Below are 19,064 nucleotides of genomic sequence, written 5' to 3'. Positions count from 1 at the left end.
CACCCGACAGATGATGTTCTGGATCACCCTGGTCCACATTTTGGTCGATATATTGAAAACGCTTTCACATAAGTATACAACTAAGGGCCACTCCCTTTTAAAACCCTCATTAATACCTTTAATTTGATACCCATATCGTACAAACACATTCTAGAGTCACCCCTGGTCCACGTTTATGGCGATATCCCTAAATGGCGTCCACCTATAGAACTATGGCCCACGCCCTCTTAAAATGCTCATTAACACCCTTCATTTGATACTCATATCGTACAAAATAAATTCTAGAGTCACCCCTGGTCCATCTTTATGGCGATATCTCGAAAAGGCGCCCACCTATAGAACTTAGGCCCACTCCCTTTTAAAATTATCATTAACACCTTTCATTTGATACCCATATCGTACAAACAAATTCTAGAGAAAGGCCTGGTACACCTTTATGGCGATATCCCTAAATGGCGTCCATCTATGGAACTATGGCCCACTTCCTCTTAAAATACTCTTTAATACCTTCCACGTGTCATACAAATACATTCCTAGGTTACCCTAGGTTCTCTTTACAACATGGTGATTTTCTCTTACTTTGTCTCCACAGCTCTCAACTGAGAATGTAATGTTCGGTTACACCCGAACTTAGCCTTCCTTACTTGTTTCTTAATAAGTTATTATCACAATTCTCACTATTCTAGAAGTTGCCATGGATAATCCGAATAAAGTTATTTTCTTTCGACAAGTACTGCCGCGAGTCATTCCAATGTACATATGTTTGTCTCAGACGTTGCAAACAATTTCATTGAAAACCCAAGTACTCGATAAAACAACAACAACATCTACAAATGAATGACTCATTACAGATTAGTTATGTGAGAAACTCTTCGTATAAATTTGCTAAGAAATATACTATAAGTAAGTAATCCATATATTGCAAAATTGTACCTTGTGATATTTATTTATTTAAAAATCGTTTAACATTGCGTTAAGTACTGGCGAGGGAGCCTCGCTTTGATTGCTGGCATTGCAACGAAATAATAGCTTATTCTAAATATTAATTTCAAAGATTATTAAGAAATTACTGTAATTTGTCTGCATATGTATTATGCATTATATGAAATTATGTATTATATGAAAACGCCACGCTGCAAAAAAAAAGAGAGGCCGTCTCGCAAGTGACAATTTTGAACTTTAAATTTTATGGCTACCTCCAAACTGGTGCTAATCGGATGCAGAGTGGAACAGTTGATAGCCGCACTTGTTTCAAGCAATATGTATTTACCTACATAACCTAAGGCTGAACAAGTTAATAACGTGTTTAAAATATCTGCAAAAGGTGGCATTAAAATTTCGTAGGACATCATAATGCTGAAAGTGTCAGTTGAAGGCACTACATGGGGACAGAATAAGAACTTGTACCGTCTTTTAATGGTATGGTTTTGAGATAGTTTAAGACTAGTGCAATGTTTTACTAGTCACATAAAGGCATTATATTCAAGAAATAAAAAAATACTTACTTACTTTAGAACTTACGATTTATCGAACTTGGTCGAAAAGAGATTTCTAGCGAAATTCTTATTCAATTTAATCGATGCCTTGGCTATTTAATGTTACGATTTTTTCTGAGGCACAAAAAAAACACCGATATGCTTCGAATACCGCCACAACTCAGAGAAAAACGCCGTTCTAAAATCCAGCACCACCGGACTCAATTCAATCTTTTCATTTTCTTAATTTTTTGTTCTTGAAAAACGAACGAACTGTTCTCAAAACAACAACCCTGTTCTTGAACTGACAACCATTTTCTTGAAAACCGAACGGATGGTCTAAACATATGAACAAATGTTCTATTATTGAGAACAATGTTCTTAAATTAAGAACAATATTCTTAAATTAAGTTCAAGAAAAAAGAAACGGTATAATTCGTGTGTACTACAATGATAAATACAACATTTGGACAAGCTATCAAGCATTTGTAGTGGCCCAGCGGCTGTGATGTTGGTGTTGCGATCGTGTGGCGCGAGTTCGATCACCGTCAAACTCTGAAGTTTTTTAAAATAATTTTTTATATTGCATTTTTTAACTCTTATTTTTCGTTAAGTTCCATTCACATATGCCGAGGTAATTCTCAATCTTGTTATGCATATTATGAGTTTTTTCTAATCTTTTGGAATTTTAATAATGATTTTTTTTGTTACTAAAATTTTTTATTAAGGACAAAAAAATTATTTATTAATAAAAAAAAATAAAAAAAAAATGGTATCTTCCCACTCCCACCAATGATCAAGCACAAACCGTTCTTGAATTGAGACCGAAAACTGTTAAATCGACCACAAATCGTTCTCGAAGCGTGAGAACGAAAAATCTTAAATCAAGCCCAAGTAATGCTTGAAATGAGCACAGAAGGTTCACACGCCAATACCAAAGTGGTCATAAAATACGAGTGGTGTGCTTGGAAAAACTGTTCACGAGTTACGAAAAGACGTACTTAAAAGATTTTTGTCAAGAGAATATTCTTAATTTTGAACTTGTTTCGTTCGTTTTAGAACGATTATTTCTGAGTGAATGCAGCGACTATGTCGCGAATTGAACGTCGAGAAGTTTCCGAGCATTACGAGCATTTATAAATATTTTTTGAGTAAATCGAGAAGCTTTCGAGATTTGCTAGTAATTCGAAGTTAGCCGAGTTATCGATTTCTCGGGTTTCGAAATTCTCGCTGGTTTTCAAGAAGAAATGGTAAGCTTCAACTTGCTAACTCAATTGGCGCTTGACCATTGGAACGGTTCTGGTCATTAAACAAGGCCCTACTTAGCTGTGCTAATTGGGGCCAATTAGTAACGCCAAGAGAGCTTAAATTGTTGTCCATCTGGTACGTTCAGGGATTGTGGGCCGCACTCTTCCCCCGATTCCATAGGCGCTTCCCGTTAGAAATATTTTCTTATCCGGAGCATCGTATTTCACGTTTAGCATGTCCTATCCAGGGTATCTAACTGCGGCGTTTTCATTCGATGGACTATTAGGGGTGATATAATTCCAAATAAAATTCTTGGGGCTACTTTGGATTATATCACATCACTCAGCTTTTCATAGCACAAACATACTCGCAAGACTTGTCATACAATCGCCGGTGTTTGTTGTCATGCCACTAGAGTCAGGAATCGCTAAACTATGCGACCACCAAGCCATTGTTTGGGAATAGGCAAAAGTAACGCAAAATCGCATCGTGCAAATTTCATACATCACATATCACATCATCAATTGCCTATCACTATAGAAAAACCCTAATTTATCAGTGCAACGAAAAAAATTTAGTAGTAAGACCAGCACATGCGCATCGATTCTACATTGGAGCAAGTGGCTGAGAGAATGCAAGAAGTAGAAAAACGAAAGAAACTTTTACTGAAGGCGGTGAGAGTGTTCCTGTAGGGAACTATTGGGGGCGAACTAAATTTCTTGCGGAAACAAAGGACATCCATATCGCGACTAAGAAATCAACCAAAATTAAATAAATATGTTAAATGTGCACGTATGTATATATATATATCTTCACATTAAGGTGGTAAGAGAATAGCCAAATGTGACGTTATTCACTATCAAAGAAGATATCGTTTCTTGCGCCCGTTATTCCGAAGCAAGAAACGATATCTTCTTCCGAAGCTTTTAAGCACGAACACAAAATCGAAACATGTTATTTATATCTACAACCACCCTCTCTTCGTTAATTCTGCCGTCCACTGCAAAAGTCAGTAACGTCTTAAAAGTGAAATCGGAGAAACATGAAGTGTACAAGTTATGTACACAATAAAACACTTAACTTGATTTAAGCTGCTTTTATACTTTGAAATCATTCTCAGAGTAAAGTTTTATTATTATTATAATATTAAATATATCATTTCTATGTAGTACTAATTTTCAGAGAATAAAAGTAGGTGCATATATTTATTTTATATTTCTTTCTTAGCTTGAGTTACTGCTATTTTCTTCGGGAAATTTGAGATATTCAAAATATAAAACAAATTCTATTTCTTGTTTCATCTTGAAATGTGTATTTTTAATGATCAATTTTTATGTCAGTGAGTAAACTGATATGGAAGATATACACTGGCATTAAACTGTGAACTTTATTGCCTTTTTGTTTTGGACGGCAGTATAGCTGTAACATTTGATGTAGTTATTTGAGACTATTTATTAAAACTAGAGTTCGTCCAATGGTTGAAATTCAACAACAACAAACTGTACTACACTTTTCTTTTCTTTGATTCCCTTTCATCTCCTTTTCTTTCCTTATTTTTAAATAAATCTTAATTTTCTTTCCTATGCTTTCTTTTCCTCTCTATTTCTTGAATTCTATTTTTTATTTTTTTCTAATTTCTTTTTCCTCTTATTTCCTTTGCTTCCTTTTTCTTTCTATTTCTTAAATTTCCCAATTTTTATTTCCTCTACTTTCTGAATGTTTATTTCTTTTCATTTATTTTCCACTCCTTTCCGTTCTTTTCCTTTTCTTTCTTTTCCCATCTATTTCATTCCAGTCCTTTCCTTTCCTTCATTTTATTTGTTCTTTATTTTTTTTAATTTTGTTTTGTTTCATTTTTATACCTTTCATGGAAATGAATTCGTATAATCAGGATGACGAGCTGAATTTATTTAACCTCGTCAGTCTGTCTATATGTCCGTCTTTCCGTCTGTCTGTCTGTCTGTTTGAACGCGGACTTATCCCTCAATTTTTGAAATACATTGATGAAATTCGGTGAGCGAGTATATTTTGATATCCGATAATCATTTGTCAGAACCGATGGGATCGAACTACCATATCCGTGCTTACTTGGTTGTTTTTTCTCTCGGTTTTCTATTGGTACATACAACAAGGAACATAAGATTAGCAATGGCAAATTTTATTAAATTTCGTCAATTAACTTTTTATTTTCGATATTTTAGCAAAAAACTTCTATGCAATCTTAAAAACATTTTCGAATAACTTCGAGTTTTTACCTGGAGTAAATTTAGCATTTAAAAAACTTACTAAAAATAAATTTTTAGCTTAAATTTATTATTATTTGAAAGATCGCAGTTTTTTCAAATTTTCTCTGCTAACTATAAATATTTATATAAAAAAAGATATGTTGCCGCTGGCAGGTTACTCTTTTTATGGAACAACCCTGAGTACAAAAGAATAAACTCTCTCACATTTTAAAACCACCCTCTCTGTACATTTTATGTTAGTTATACATATGTATGTATTTAGCTATGTATGTATGTAACTGAGGAGGGCACCTCGTATATGCACAATGGTGTAAAAATGATTCACGTTGAAAGGGTAAGAAACAACTGCTCGTGGGCATTCAACAACTTTAATATGATAAATCTGAAACGTACTCATTTATTTGGGCGCGTGCTATACTTTTGTTATGTTATAATTTCGGAAACTTATGTTTGACTTATGTATACACATTGGTTCGGGATGGATATGCAAAACATTATTAAAAATTTTCTGTGTTGAAAAAAAATTTGAATTGAACTTAATTTCATGCATTTACGAACCGAAAGAATTTTTAACTGATTCTTATTATATGTTCGAGAGCTCGCAGCTTGTCATATCATGTTCAGCTTCAACCGAACCTAGACTTTCTTAGTAGTATTTTGTTAATTTATGTATACTAGCCGGGCCCGTGTGCATCTTGCGCATCAAATATAAAAGTCTCATATAAAATATAAACAGAAATCAGCTGTTCTATCAATCAACCATCTATCAATAAAAACTTGCGCTGCCATCTTGCGAATGTTAGCAACTGCCGGTAATGCAGTGCTAGTTCTAATCAAATATTCACAATAGTGCCATAGTACAAATAGATTTCTTTATGTGCTCACAATCGTTTATTTTTAACAAATTACTTTAATAAAATATAGCTAAACAAAAGCACTGCGACCAACAATGTCCAAAGCTCGCTAATAGCACAAATCTCCATCTTTACAACCAAAATTTATTTATAGATTTGGATTCCAAATAAGAGCGAAAAAGGGGTCTGCACATAAAAACAGCTATTAGAAATAATATATAAGATGTTTTACTTTTTAATTAAAATTTCTTTGACTTATACTTTTAATAGAAATTGAAGGTCATTTTAGTTAAATTCTGAAAATAAACGAAATTTTATTATATATAAAAAAATATCGCAAGTTATGTGCAAGGCAAGTTCAGTACCAGGTAGTGTTATCACATCAGCTGATTGCTTCTTCATGATCACTTCCAAGCAACGCTTTGGCATAGCAAGATGTCAGTTAATCGTACTCAATACTAGCTTTCTTAAAGGCGAATTGGGTTTAATTCGCTTTTCCCTCACCTCGTATAGATTCACCCTGGTATTTTGTCATACAAATTTTTCAACAATTCTTCATCATGATGTCACTGTACGCTTTCCTGTACTTTGCTTGTCTACATATGTATATCTTTATTTATATGTAAGTGTTTTTTTTTTTGTGGTTTATTTTTAATGCCCATAGCGAAATTGTTTTTAATTTAATGCACACACATTGTTTAATTTAGTAGCTAAAAATGGAAAATGTATAAAGGGGATGTTAATTGAGTTTGAACACAATATTATATGGTGCCATATGTAGGAAGCTCAATATGTATGTAAGTATTGTAGCGAAACTTATGAAATTCTTGATTATTCGGCGCCTTCTGCTAACACTCGAATCACTGAACTGTCAAATAAACAAACTTCAATCTTCGGTATATTAAAAGAACTTCTCACAATGCAAATTATTCACTTGCAAGGAAAAACTGATTGCCTCTTCTATATCCGGCAATACATAGTCTTTTCTAGCTTATAATTGTAGATATTAGTATAATGTTCGATAGGTATTGAATTTCGAAGCTCGAAATTTCAGTTTTTCGAATGTCGAAAGTTTTTCGAACTAGCTCGCTTTGTGCGATATGCACTTTATATATTTTTATTTGTATCGAATTTTGAGCATGTGGATGCTGACGCCACCCTATTAGAAAATTTAAATTCGCTTTATCTCCGCAATTACTTAAACCAGGTATTCAATTTGCCATGAAAAACTACCTTCATATCCGCAGGGCAATTGCCGTTTTTCGCTATTGTTCAATTCACGTGTAAATTTGTTGGCAAAACGGACAGCAAACTCGTTTGAAATGGTATGTTAAGCCGTTTTTATTGATATTACCAAGTTTGTGATCAAATTTGACTTAGAGAAAACCACGCATTACTATCCGTCTCTCAATCGTATTCACTGTGTATTAACCTTATGCCAGTGAATATTACTCGTTCGAAGGATTGAGACTGGTAAAAATAATTCATTTGATTTAAAAGGACCACCCTAATGTACTTATGTATATTATTAACAACACACGAAAATAATTAAGAATAACACTTACCAAGAAACGTAGTGAGTATATTAATTATTTTAGCACCGTAGGCGCTGGCAAGAACAGAACTGTATGTATGTAAGCGTTTACATAGTAAGTTTAAGCAAAAACTTTCAGTTTTTAATTAATTGAACATTTTACCATTTGTTTTTTGTTTTTTTTGCTCTTGTGTTCCAGTTATTTTTGTTTCTTATTTTTCTCAATGCCCGTTTTTATTTTTGCAATACTTACTTTTTTGTGAATATTAAAGGTTTATTTATATTGATTGGCCGTGGGTTTTCCATTAATTTTTCACACAACTTTCATGTGTACTAAAATTGTTAACACTAATAATACAACAAACAAATACAAATGCTTTAGACCGACCAGAAAATGGGATATATTTTTAATATATCTCTACATATGGTTATCCTTTAAGCTCTTCCACACATTCTAAAAGCTTTTGTCATTCAAAACCAAAAAAAAAACTAAGAAAATCTCCTTAAGTAATCCATTTTTTAGACCTCCAAAAACATAACGGTGCATAGTCATGGTCAAAATAAAATAGGCTCCACATTTGATTAAGCTGAAAATAAGTTAAGAACTTTACTTATTGTGCCAATGAGTAAGCTCGTGTAGCCAGTTATGGACTTCTAATGAGTTTGAAATATATAAATTGCTTTTTCGTCAGTCTAATATACATGCATACATACATATCAACACATAAATACATATATAAAACTTGTGAGCCGTCATAGGCACTTCATAATTATTTCATTGATATCGTTTCGACTACACACCCACAAAACATAAACATTACAGCAATGGAAAAATTGTATTACTTTAAGGAAATCGGAAAGAGTAATAAAAATAAAAGTAAGCAAACCTTTTTGAAAGCTAAATCAAAAGACTATAGAAAAATAAACAAACTCATTACGATAACATAGCTTTGTTTATCCTGAAGTAAATAAAGATTATCAGTTAGAAAATAATGTGGTCTTATAGCATGACATTTACGTAATTCACAAGATCTCCTATTCGCTGAATGTGATATACTTTAATAAAATTTTATATTGTAAACCATGAAAACAACTCAAATTAAAAACAGAAACATTTTATTATAATGTGTTTTGATCGTTCAACTTTCAAAAATAAAAGCAGTAATATTTTATACTACTTTTTTGCTTTGGAAAACTGATTTACTGCTTTTTTGGTTGGAATATTTTATATACTCGAAATATGAAACAAATTTTAAATCTTGTTTTATCTTTACATCAAAATTTTTAATAATTGATTTTTAAGTTAATGAGTAAGTTGGTGTCGTAGAAATATGTATATTGGCATCAAAATTCCTAAGTGAACTTTACTGTCTTTTTGCTATGGACGGCAGAGCACTCCCGGGATAAATACTTTACTCATTTAAATTGCTAGCTCTAAACGAGTTTTGAATAAATCTTATTTTGTGATTAGATAGGTTTAGGAATTGCAGGTGATAGATACAATATAAACAAGTAAACACAGGACTTCTTTTACTGTATAAAAGTCCTCATACCTTGCATGAATGGAGTGAATGGAGCTGAACAATGATCTGATGAAATTTCAAAGATTCATAATAATATGTGATCTGGAATCATGAAAGGCACCTATTGTGCGAAAATGCCGTTGTTCACTTTTTTAACGCTCTTTGCAATGGACCAAACCAAGCAGTTTTCTATCTTTCTTAGTTTTTTCACACATCGCATTTAAAGACAAATCGGACCACAAATACGATTTCTTGAAATATTTCGATCTATGCGCCAACTTTCTGATTTTTTTTTCCTTATTATTGCATTGTCATCGAGTTCTGAACTATATTCCAAGTTTCAAGTTTGTAGCTTATCGGGAAGTTACTTAAATTTTAATTAGAAATTACGTTCACAATGGCCGGCCGCTACACAGAGCCAAGCCAAACAAAAACTTTAAACGCGTTTTTCTCGAAAACTTGTTTTCGGACAAAAGGTCCCTTTCATATACATATATATATACATATATATATGACCGACCTTAACATTTTTTCAGACAACGATGCCAAGCCTAATATGTTAACATCCTATGAATTTCAAGCCTCTAGATATTAATATGAGGAAGAAATCCTTTTTATCCGAAAAAACGGTTGTATGGGAGATACATATGATGGCTATGGTCTTATTAAGTCGGTCCCGACAAATGATTAAACGGACATCCAAATATACCCGCTCACCGAATTTCATAAAGGTGTCTCAAAAATTGGGGGTACAGTTTTCGTTCAAACAGACAGACGACGACGACAGAGTAGCGTTGCTTAAATTTTTCCAAAATTATTAAATAAATTATAAATAAAAAAAAATTGTTTCAAATAAATATTTTCATACATTTAAAACAATAAGGGTAATCCGCGCTTAAAACTCATACAAATAGAGAGACAGTACATTGGGGGGCTCCTCTGAAACTTTTCGGGACTAAATACAATATCTGATTAACTTCGCAATAAAGATTGTTCTGTCAGCAGGCAGATTTTGAGTCAAAGTGTCGTGTTTTCTACCCACTGAGCACTCACATCTGTATAAGAAAAGTGAATACAAAGATTTAGCCATTTGCATTACAGTTTTATAGTTTATTTTTTTATAAGACATATTTACTAATGTTAAAGTATAAATCAAAACAAAAAACATCTATTCGAAATCTGATCCATTATTATAACTGATGACGACGAGAAATGGATCACCCTAACAGAAATGACAACATAGGCTTCACAAATAGCTTGATAATAATGGAATTGTTAATAATGGCTAGACTAAATATTGGCATTTATGCCATAAAACGACATTAAACACATTCACGATTTAACGATTCATTTTTATTTATTAAATTGACAAATGACTTTGCTTATAAAGCAGGCGCAGCAAAAATTTTAAGTAAAATGTATTGTTGTTCACGTTTTATGGCAAATTTTTTAAGAATACAAGAAAGTAAAAGTTTGAGGTTTAGATATGTACTAAGTGTAGTTTCGGAAAAAAGGAAATTGACTGAAGAACAAAAAAAAATTGCCTAAAAATACTTTTAAACATGTACGAATTGTATGAGTAAAATTATAGACAACTTACACTCTTGGGTCATTAGCATAAAGCCGGACAATGGTTTGCTCATTTTACTATTCACGCACAGTTTGCGTGTCTATGGATATGTCACTCGTGTTAGGTTTGGCATGCCATTAGTTCAATATGTACATACATATATATCTATTATATGCAACTGATGTACTGAAATGATGAATCGAATCTTGAGAACAGAGTACGTTAAAGAACCGTTTGCCACGAATCTTACCACAAACAAAATATTAACTGCCATCAAAAAGTATGACCCAAAAGTTGATCGAAAACATTATAACGTAAATCCATGGTCTGAAAACTGACGACCTTCACTGTTGTTGTTAATATAATAACAAAGACTTTTCCCAATGTTTTGTATAATAATAGCTCTTTGCCGGGAATACAATCGTACCAAAACGACTTTATCGCGAACGACCTGATATGGCCACCTTTTACAGTTGAACAGTTGTAGTTTTGCTGAAATTGCCAAAAACTCATTTTTTTACCTTTATCTTTGAATAAAAAGTTTCCATAAAATGGAATGGTGAGGAGTTTCTAAACTTTATATAAACTTACGAGCCGGACGGTGTGCATCTTGCGCATCAAATATAAAAGTCCCATATCAAATATCAACAGAAAACAACTGTTCTATGGTAAGTTTCTGATTTTCTACCTCTCTTGCGTTAAAACAAATGAAGGAAAAAACTCAAAAAGTAAATTTTTCCCATTTAGTTGATCAATTAAGAAAAGTTTCCACCTACCTTCAAACAAAACTAAAAAATGTTTTAATTTATATAAATCAAAATGTGCGAGTACCTCAAATGTACCTAATTTCATGGCAAAATTTTTCTGATGTACCTAATTCCGTGGTAAAGCGTCCCTAATTTCGTGGTATTTAGTTAAACTATAATTTTATGGAAAAAAATAGTTATAATTGATTTCAAAGGCATATTCCTAAAGATACACAAATTGATTTACTGAAATTCATATTCAGAAATTTTAAATTTAAAACTATTTTTTTTATTGTTATTTTATTTATGAAAAGAAAGAGTTTCAAGACCAAAATAAATAAGTAAAAAAAAAAATAGTTTAATTTACGTACTTTTCAAAAACTTTTTATTTTTATTTTTTTGTTGTCGTTTTCTTTTAGATTTTTTGCTTGTTTTTATATATTTTTTTATTAAATCTAATATTTCTTAGAACTTTAGACATCATATGAAATAAAAAAAAAAAAAGTTTAAAATAAAAATAAACAATAAAAAAAAAAAATTTATTCAATTGATGTAGCTTGTTACTTTTCTATAAATTACTTTTATTTATTATTACTAAACAATTTTTTTTATTTTTGTTTTTTATTTTTTTCATTAGTGACACCATTAGCGCTTCTATCAAATCTTCTTTTGTGTAACGAGCGTTTATCATTTTTGTATAAAATTAAGTTATTAACCTAATAATCAGCGAATAGAGATCGAATTAAGTTTGAGGCAGTTTTCATAAATTTATTTGAAAAAATACGCGCATAAATAATTCCACTCCAAAAATGCGTGATTTCCTGCTGAAATGTAAATGCGCAGTATACCACGAAATTAGGGGCATGCACAAAATTTGGTGTACGTAAATTCGTGGTATCGCTTTAAGCGGTAATTTGAGGTTTATATTCAAATTTTTTTTCTATTATCAATGTTCATTCAAAACAATAGTAAAGAAGTTGAAATCTTGATACATTTTTTTAAATTAAATGAAAAATTATTGAATAAACAAAAGTTCTATCATGCCATTATTTCGCTAAAATGTTGTGCTTCGCAGAGCTTTTTGATTAAAATATTGAGGAATAGATTAATAAAAGTGTACTACCAAATTACATCAAAATCTTCCTCGGGGGTTTATTTAATAATTAAAATACTTAAAAAATAGGGTTTCTTATGAAATGTTAAAGAAAATATGAAAACATAAAGTATTATATTACCCTAATTTCGTGGGTACCACGAAATTAGATACATCACAAAAAAAGTGTCTCCCTAATTTCGTGGGTTAAAATATAAAAAAAAAGTTAAAAAAAATTATTGGAATCGATTTTGCAGTAATAGAAACGTCTAAGAAATGTTCACAAAATACCAAAAAATTATCATCATAAAAAAAAATTCACCGATACAATTTTTACAGGCTTAACAAAATACACTGGACTCCTAAACACTTTATTTAAGAGGCCTCCTTACAACAGGCTCATTTTCCGAGCTTCCAACTTTATATTGCTTGATATTTAATATTAGGTTTAATATTAAAAATTAGTAAAATATCAATTATTATACCGTAAAAACCAATCTTTATTAGGAAATTTTCAGTTTAAAGAAACACTCCCCCAATTCCCTGTTTGGAAGAAAAAATCGAAATGCCACAAAATAACGTACTACGACGAAATTAGGGACACTTACCTTATAAATCAAACATCTACAAACTTAAGTGCCCTTGCGCTGCCATCTGGCGAATGTTAGCAACTGCCGGTAATGCAGTATTAGTTCTAACCAAATATTCACAATAGTGTCATAGTACAAATAGATTTCTTTGTGTGCTCACAATCTTTAATTTTTAACAAATTATTTTAATAAAATATAGCTAAACAAAATCACTATGACTAATAATGCTCAAAGCTCGCTAATAGCATGAATCTCCATCTTTACAACCAATACTTTATTTATAGATTTGGATTCCAAATAAGAGCGAAAAAGGGATCTGCACATAAAAACAGCAATTAGAAATAATATATAAGATATTTTAAACAATTTAAATGATTCTCAGCTTATTTTAACTGTAAATACACATCAATAATAAACACCATTTACGAAACAATTGCTGGAAAATGAAAATACCTTTGCTTCACGAGTTTGCGGCCATTTTCGAAAGGGTTTCGGCACTATTTTATGGTCTTCCTCAATGTTCGTTTAGGCAATTTTCAGAATGTTGTTTACATTAAGGGGTGAGTTGGGAAGCTATTCGGAATACTTTCGTATTCGTGTATTATCTTTTATCTGCACCAAATAAGAAACTATTTCGATATCTACGCGGTCATTTCGCCACTGCTTTGGGATTATTTCGAATTTATTTCTGCTTTGGGACGTTTGTTGGAATCATGTCGGAATAGTTCAGGACCAGTTCGGCATAATTTCGGCAGTTTTTGAGAAGAGCATCATCAGCTTGTTATGGTTAACAACCGATATCGACCATTTATCCGTTTGTTATCGATAGCGGTTTGTTAAGGCATTGTTATTGTAGAGTCATTGGGTCGTTATTGGTTTCTCATTGGCTTGTTATATAGGGGTTATCGATGTATTATTGACTTGAACTGTTTTCGGAATTCGTTTTATAACAAACCCATGAGTTGCCGATAGTGTTGCTATATATAACAAACCGATAAAACTTCGATAACTCGTCGATAACAAATATCAATTACACAACACCAACGGTATCATACTCAATTATTCACAATGGAAAGTTGTATAATACTTTTGAATGGAAACAAAAAGCAAACTTTAGAGTAATAACGTTGAATAGCGGGGCACGAAGCAAAATATAAAATATGCAAAAATATATTCATAAAATATACAAAAAATTTACACCAAATATATCAGAAATATGCAAATATGCAAAACATATCAGGGATATTTTAAACCTTCTAGCACATAACGAGTTTGGAATTTGGTCTGGGGTCTCTGCAACATCTGCTGATAACACTACTTAGAGATGTGTTGCCGGATTTGGTAAACCCGGTTCTGTAAACATTTGAAGGCACACATCACTTATACATACATTTCACTATAAGAGGCGTGTAAACAACAACTAACTTGTATTTAGTACAATGCCACTTTGTCACACTTTTGGTACGTACATTTTTTTTTGCTTTAGTTATTTATTTTTTTTATTTTAGTAACAATACCCTGCAAAAACTTGATTCCTCTTGAATGAAGCCAGTATAAGTGGAAGAGGGGCATGCGACTACTCTACGTAAATTAACCTGAAGCTGAGAAAATAATTCTAGCAGTGATAGTGATATTATTGGCCTTTAGAAGCGAGACGTATGTTCTCTCTTCGCCGTCTTGGATAAAGACGCGCAAATCTAGGTCTTGCGGTGAACGAGAGCAAGACAAATTAGTTGCTGTCATCAAAGAATCGCGAGAAAATTTTATTGTTCTATAAGGAGGATCTGTTTGAGCTTTACTCATAAATGAACGTTGTGCAAAAAAATAAAAGCCCAAAGGCTTCGATTGCTAGCCTACGTTAGAGGACGCCTGGCCCAAAAGTGATTCCTATCGACACCCGTATGGGAAAGTATAGGAAGAGAGAGACCACCACTTAGTTGAAGAAAGTATTATTAGCGATATCCACAGCAGGGACTAAGAGATACCTCAAATTAGTTGGGAGCGACAAGTGGAAGAAGACTGGCTATCACCGCGCCGCAGTTATATCTCAGCAGGGGAAACTAGCATAAATTGCTACACAACTGCCAACATTTTTAAAGCAGTTAGACGCTAAATAATAATGAATACCATGATGATTACCCTATAAGGAGTAGATGTCGGAGAAGATATTGTAAAGTTTATCTGCGTTCTGCGTGCTTACAAGAAAAGCGTGCTCTAAACAATTCATATAGGAACACTAATTAATGCGACAGAAATGTTACGCAAATTCCAATGCTTTTTGCAGGATAATATGTGGTCTCTTTTTATGGAATGAGAAATTCTCTATTGTTTGAGCATGTTCTGTTCAGAGGCTAATTGTACATGTTCACTTCTGAACGGGTACTGTCGTATAAATCCACTTACTGCGAGATCTGTCTCACAAGTCTCTGTACCCCAGGGACACTAACAAACATGCCGATGTTGTACACCAAAAGATACTATAGATTACGTCATCTTTGTACCCGATTGTATACTTTCTAAAAAGTAAAATATGTTTTGGACTTTTATGCCTTTCATGAAAATGAAATGGTATATTAAAGCCTTCCGCGATTTACAACCAGATTGACTGAATTCTTGTATGTGTGCGTGTCGGGTATTTGTCGCTTGCCCACGACTATCAAATAAAAAGCCATCAATCAACATTTGCATTGAGAAACCGTAGCGTTCGGACGTGAATATGTCGTCATCGGATGATGTCTTTTTTTTACTTGCAACTACAGCAGTTTTATTAAATAATAAAAAAATTAATACAAAGTTTATTCAATAATAATAAAAGCTTTACATTCCATAAAGCTGGTAAATATTGATAATTGTCAATAAATTTTAATATGAATTGCTTTTCTTCCGCGCACTTGTTCATTTTGAATGTCGACACAAACTAAATACAACACTGCGTTTTGTCAATCACACCCCGCGACTATCAAATAAGCTAGCGTCAAATGAAAAAATCAAAAATTTTTGATTTTCATCAACGTGTAGCCGACAACAAATACGTGTGTCACGAAACCACCTGACTGTACTAACACACACAAAATTCAGTCAATCTGGTTGTAAATCGCGGAAGGCTTTTAATTGTAGTACAAATTTCAAAATTCTAAGTCCTTAAGGAAAAGAAATAGAACAAGCAATAAATATACCGAAATGATCATGATGACGAGCTAAGTTGATTTAGCCACGTCCGTCTGTCTGTTTGAAGGCAAACTTGTTCCTCAGTGTGCGAGATATCTTGATGGAATTTGGTAAGTGAGTAGATTTGGGTGTCCGACTAATCATTTATCGGAACCGACCGGATCGTACCACTATAAAGAAAAAGTCGGTTTTGTCATTTATTTCTCATTTCAACAGCTAGAAGATTGAAATCTCAAAGGATGTTTAGACACACGGCACACATTGCCGAAGACAGTCCGGTTCTTGCTAGTTGGTATTATATTGGTATCGTTGAAAAATAAAAAAAGCATAATGCAAAATAGGGCATTCAACTAAGCTCACGGTAAGTGTAAGCGTAAGCGTAGTCTTTGCTATTGGTATAACGTGTGGGGAATACAGAATCAAAGTGTAAGTGTATACATATATCACTTTAGAATAATGCGGCAACAACTTATGTATTAAAGTTGATATAACATTTTGCTATCAATAAGCTATCGGTTTGTTATCGACTGGCTATGCACATGTAATCCATTTTTTAGGTGTGGCATTGACGGGGAATAGACGAATCACCGATTTGTTATAGAGCTTTTATTTATTTCCGATCGATAACAAAGCTTGTCGGTGGTTTACAGATTTTTTACAGATATTTTATATTTTGTTTTTATAGAAAAGTTATCGATTTATTATTTAAAGGTTATCGATATACAAATTATCAGAAAGCTATCCATTTATTATGGAAATTTTACTGATTTATTATAGTGCTGTTACCAATTATTATAAATTTTATTATAAATTGATTTTTCATCAAAAGTTTATTGTTTTTTCGTATAAAAACGATTGAAAATGTATCGATTTGTTATCACAAAGTTATCGCTTCGCTTTAAAAAAGTTACCGATTTCTTTTATCGGCAACAACACGACTATAGTAATTCGCGGATAATAAATCAATAATTTGTCGGTATCTGTTGTCATCGATAAGAAGTAGACGACGGAATTCTCAAAAACACCGAATTAATTTGTTTCTGGTAAAGCTACCTACATATGTTGTGGTTTAAATTAAACTCCTAGGCGAGCTCTAGTTAACATGAAAACTTTAGTTTTCTAGATGTATACCTTTATGTTTGCACATCGAACTTCATGAGTACCTTTTACTCACTCTGTTAGAAACTGTTGGTATGTAGGTACCTAGTTGTTGTATAGTGGGGATCAAAAAGAACCCAACTTTTACAAGGTTTTAGCTGCGGTCCACTCTTCTGAGGGATAAGTTGAACGATTTTATGCAGTGTAAAGATTTTAATCACTACATTCACACATTGTATGTAGGTATGTGTTTATATTGTGTCGCACAATCGCATATCGAATTTCGCCAATTTAACGAAATAACAATTCAATACACATTATTCATTGGCGTATCGCTTTTCTTAGTAGATAAACGACTCATATGTTTGTATGTATCTATGTATGTATATAATATAAGGATATAGACATATGTATATCCACATAATTTTATATATACTTTGGTATATTTAAAATTTCACAAAAAATCACGTTTTACACACTGTCTCTAAATGCAGCCGCACAAATTATTTCTGCGTATCCGCGTTACATTTTACCACCGACGCGACGATTACGAGCCGTTTAGGGTGAACTAAGTATAGCACGTTTATGTTTAATACTCAATTTGTGTCGAATTCTTCTTGCACGTGTAGTCGTATCGTATAAATAGTAAATTTTATATACATTTATTAATATATGTACATGCATATGTATATGTATAAACATAAACAACACTTTATATATAATTTATCTTCACGTTACTTGAACTTGTTGCCGCTAACACGTTTCTCACATCAATGATTTACTGTTGCTTTACGTAGCACGTTTTAAAGGAAAGGCAAATATTACATAGGTACATACAAACATTCATAAATATTATATGTTTTTATATCGCCACTCACTGCGACAGACCGGCAATTGTATCTCATAGGTACTCATTTGCTCTTTTATTAGTATTCAGTTTGTTTTTACTTTATTCATCTATGTACATATGTATGTAAATCTGCTTAATGTTTCAATACAAAGAAACTTACTTTAGTTAGTTCACCAAAAGTGTAGAAAGGCGACTAAACACATTTGAGCAGATACCTGAATACTTCATAGAAACTAACTTCATGCGGACGTTAATCTGTGTCCAACGAGTGCTCAAAAAATTTATCTCTTCATATCCAATAATGCATTTTTACTCTCAGAGCCGATTAATGCCGGCATTGGTTTCGTCCGTTGTTTTTATTTCTCTATACACACACTTATGTTGCATGAGTATACATATGTATATTTATCACAATATTATATTTCTCTCAAAACCAATTACCATTTGAATATGGGCAAATATAACACTGGTTAGCTGCAGTTGCAATACAGTGTTTTCTATATGAATAAAAGTACCTAGTTAACAAAATTTAAAATGAAAGAATATATACAAATTTTTTACACAACGATAATTTGATCGTCCATCGTCAAGAAGTAACTAATTCGATACGTTTTGCAGTTACTAAGGCGATGTAAATTTCTTTTAAAAACAAAATAAAATAATTAAAAAAAAAACTTAGTTTAACGGTTTTTTTAGTATTTTTATTACTTAATCTATATATATAAAAATGAAATGATGTTCGTTCCTGTCCATGTTTTGGGGCCGATACAAGGCAAATTTTATTCGTCCTTTTTTCATATTATAGGGACCAAATGGGGGAAGGTTTTCAGCAAAAAAAAAATTTTTAAATGTCTAGGGTCTTGAGATATAGGCCAAAACGTGGACCCAGATACCCCTAGAATGTGTTTATACAATATGGATATCAAATGAAAGCTGTTAATAAGTGCTTTAGTACATGATAATTTTTTGTACCCCTGGGTGACTAGGTCTCGAGATATAGTCCAAAACGTTATCGAAATAGTTATCGCTATCGATATCGAAATTCGTAAACAACTGCCGACCGGCCGCT

The 19,064-nt window shown here is 32.4% G+C and overlaps 1 protein-coding gene across 9 annotated transcripts in view; it reads right to left on the bottom strand.

Annotated features, from left to right (window-relative positions):
• The window catches only part of Ae2 (Anion exchanger 2), a 241,479-nt gene extending 223,438 nt beyond the window's left edge, over positions 1-18,041 (bottom strand). For 5 of the 9 annotated variants that reach the window (XM_067788503.1, XM_067788502.1, XM_067788517.1 and 2 more), the window contains exon 1: positions 17,222-17,877. The gene's annotated coding sequence lies outside the window, so the exon portion shown is untranslated. Of the gene's footprint in view, positions 1-7,388; positions 7,676-17,178; positions 17,878-18,023 lie in introns of those variants that run through there. The other 4 variants (XM_067788505.1, XM_067788512.1, XM_067788504.1 and 1 more) reach the window with 4 other exon arrangements.
• Positions 18,042-19,064: the final 1,023 nt, after the last annotated feature.

Source organism: Eurosta solidaginis, chromosome 5, assembly GCF_040869045.1.
Source record: "Eurosta solidaginis isolate ZX-2024a chromosome 5, ASM4086904v1, whole genome shotgun sequence".
NCBI lineage: Eukaryota > Metazoa > Arthropoda > Insecta > Diptera > Tephritidae > Eurosta > Eurosta solidaginis.
This window is presented reverse-complemented; position numbering and strand designations above follow the sequence as displayed.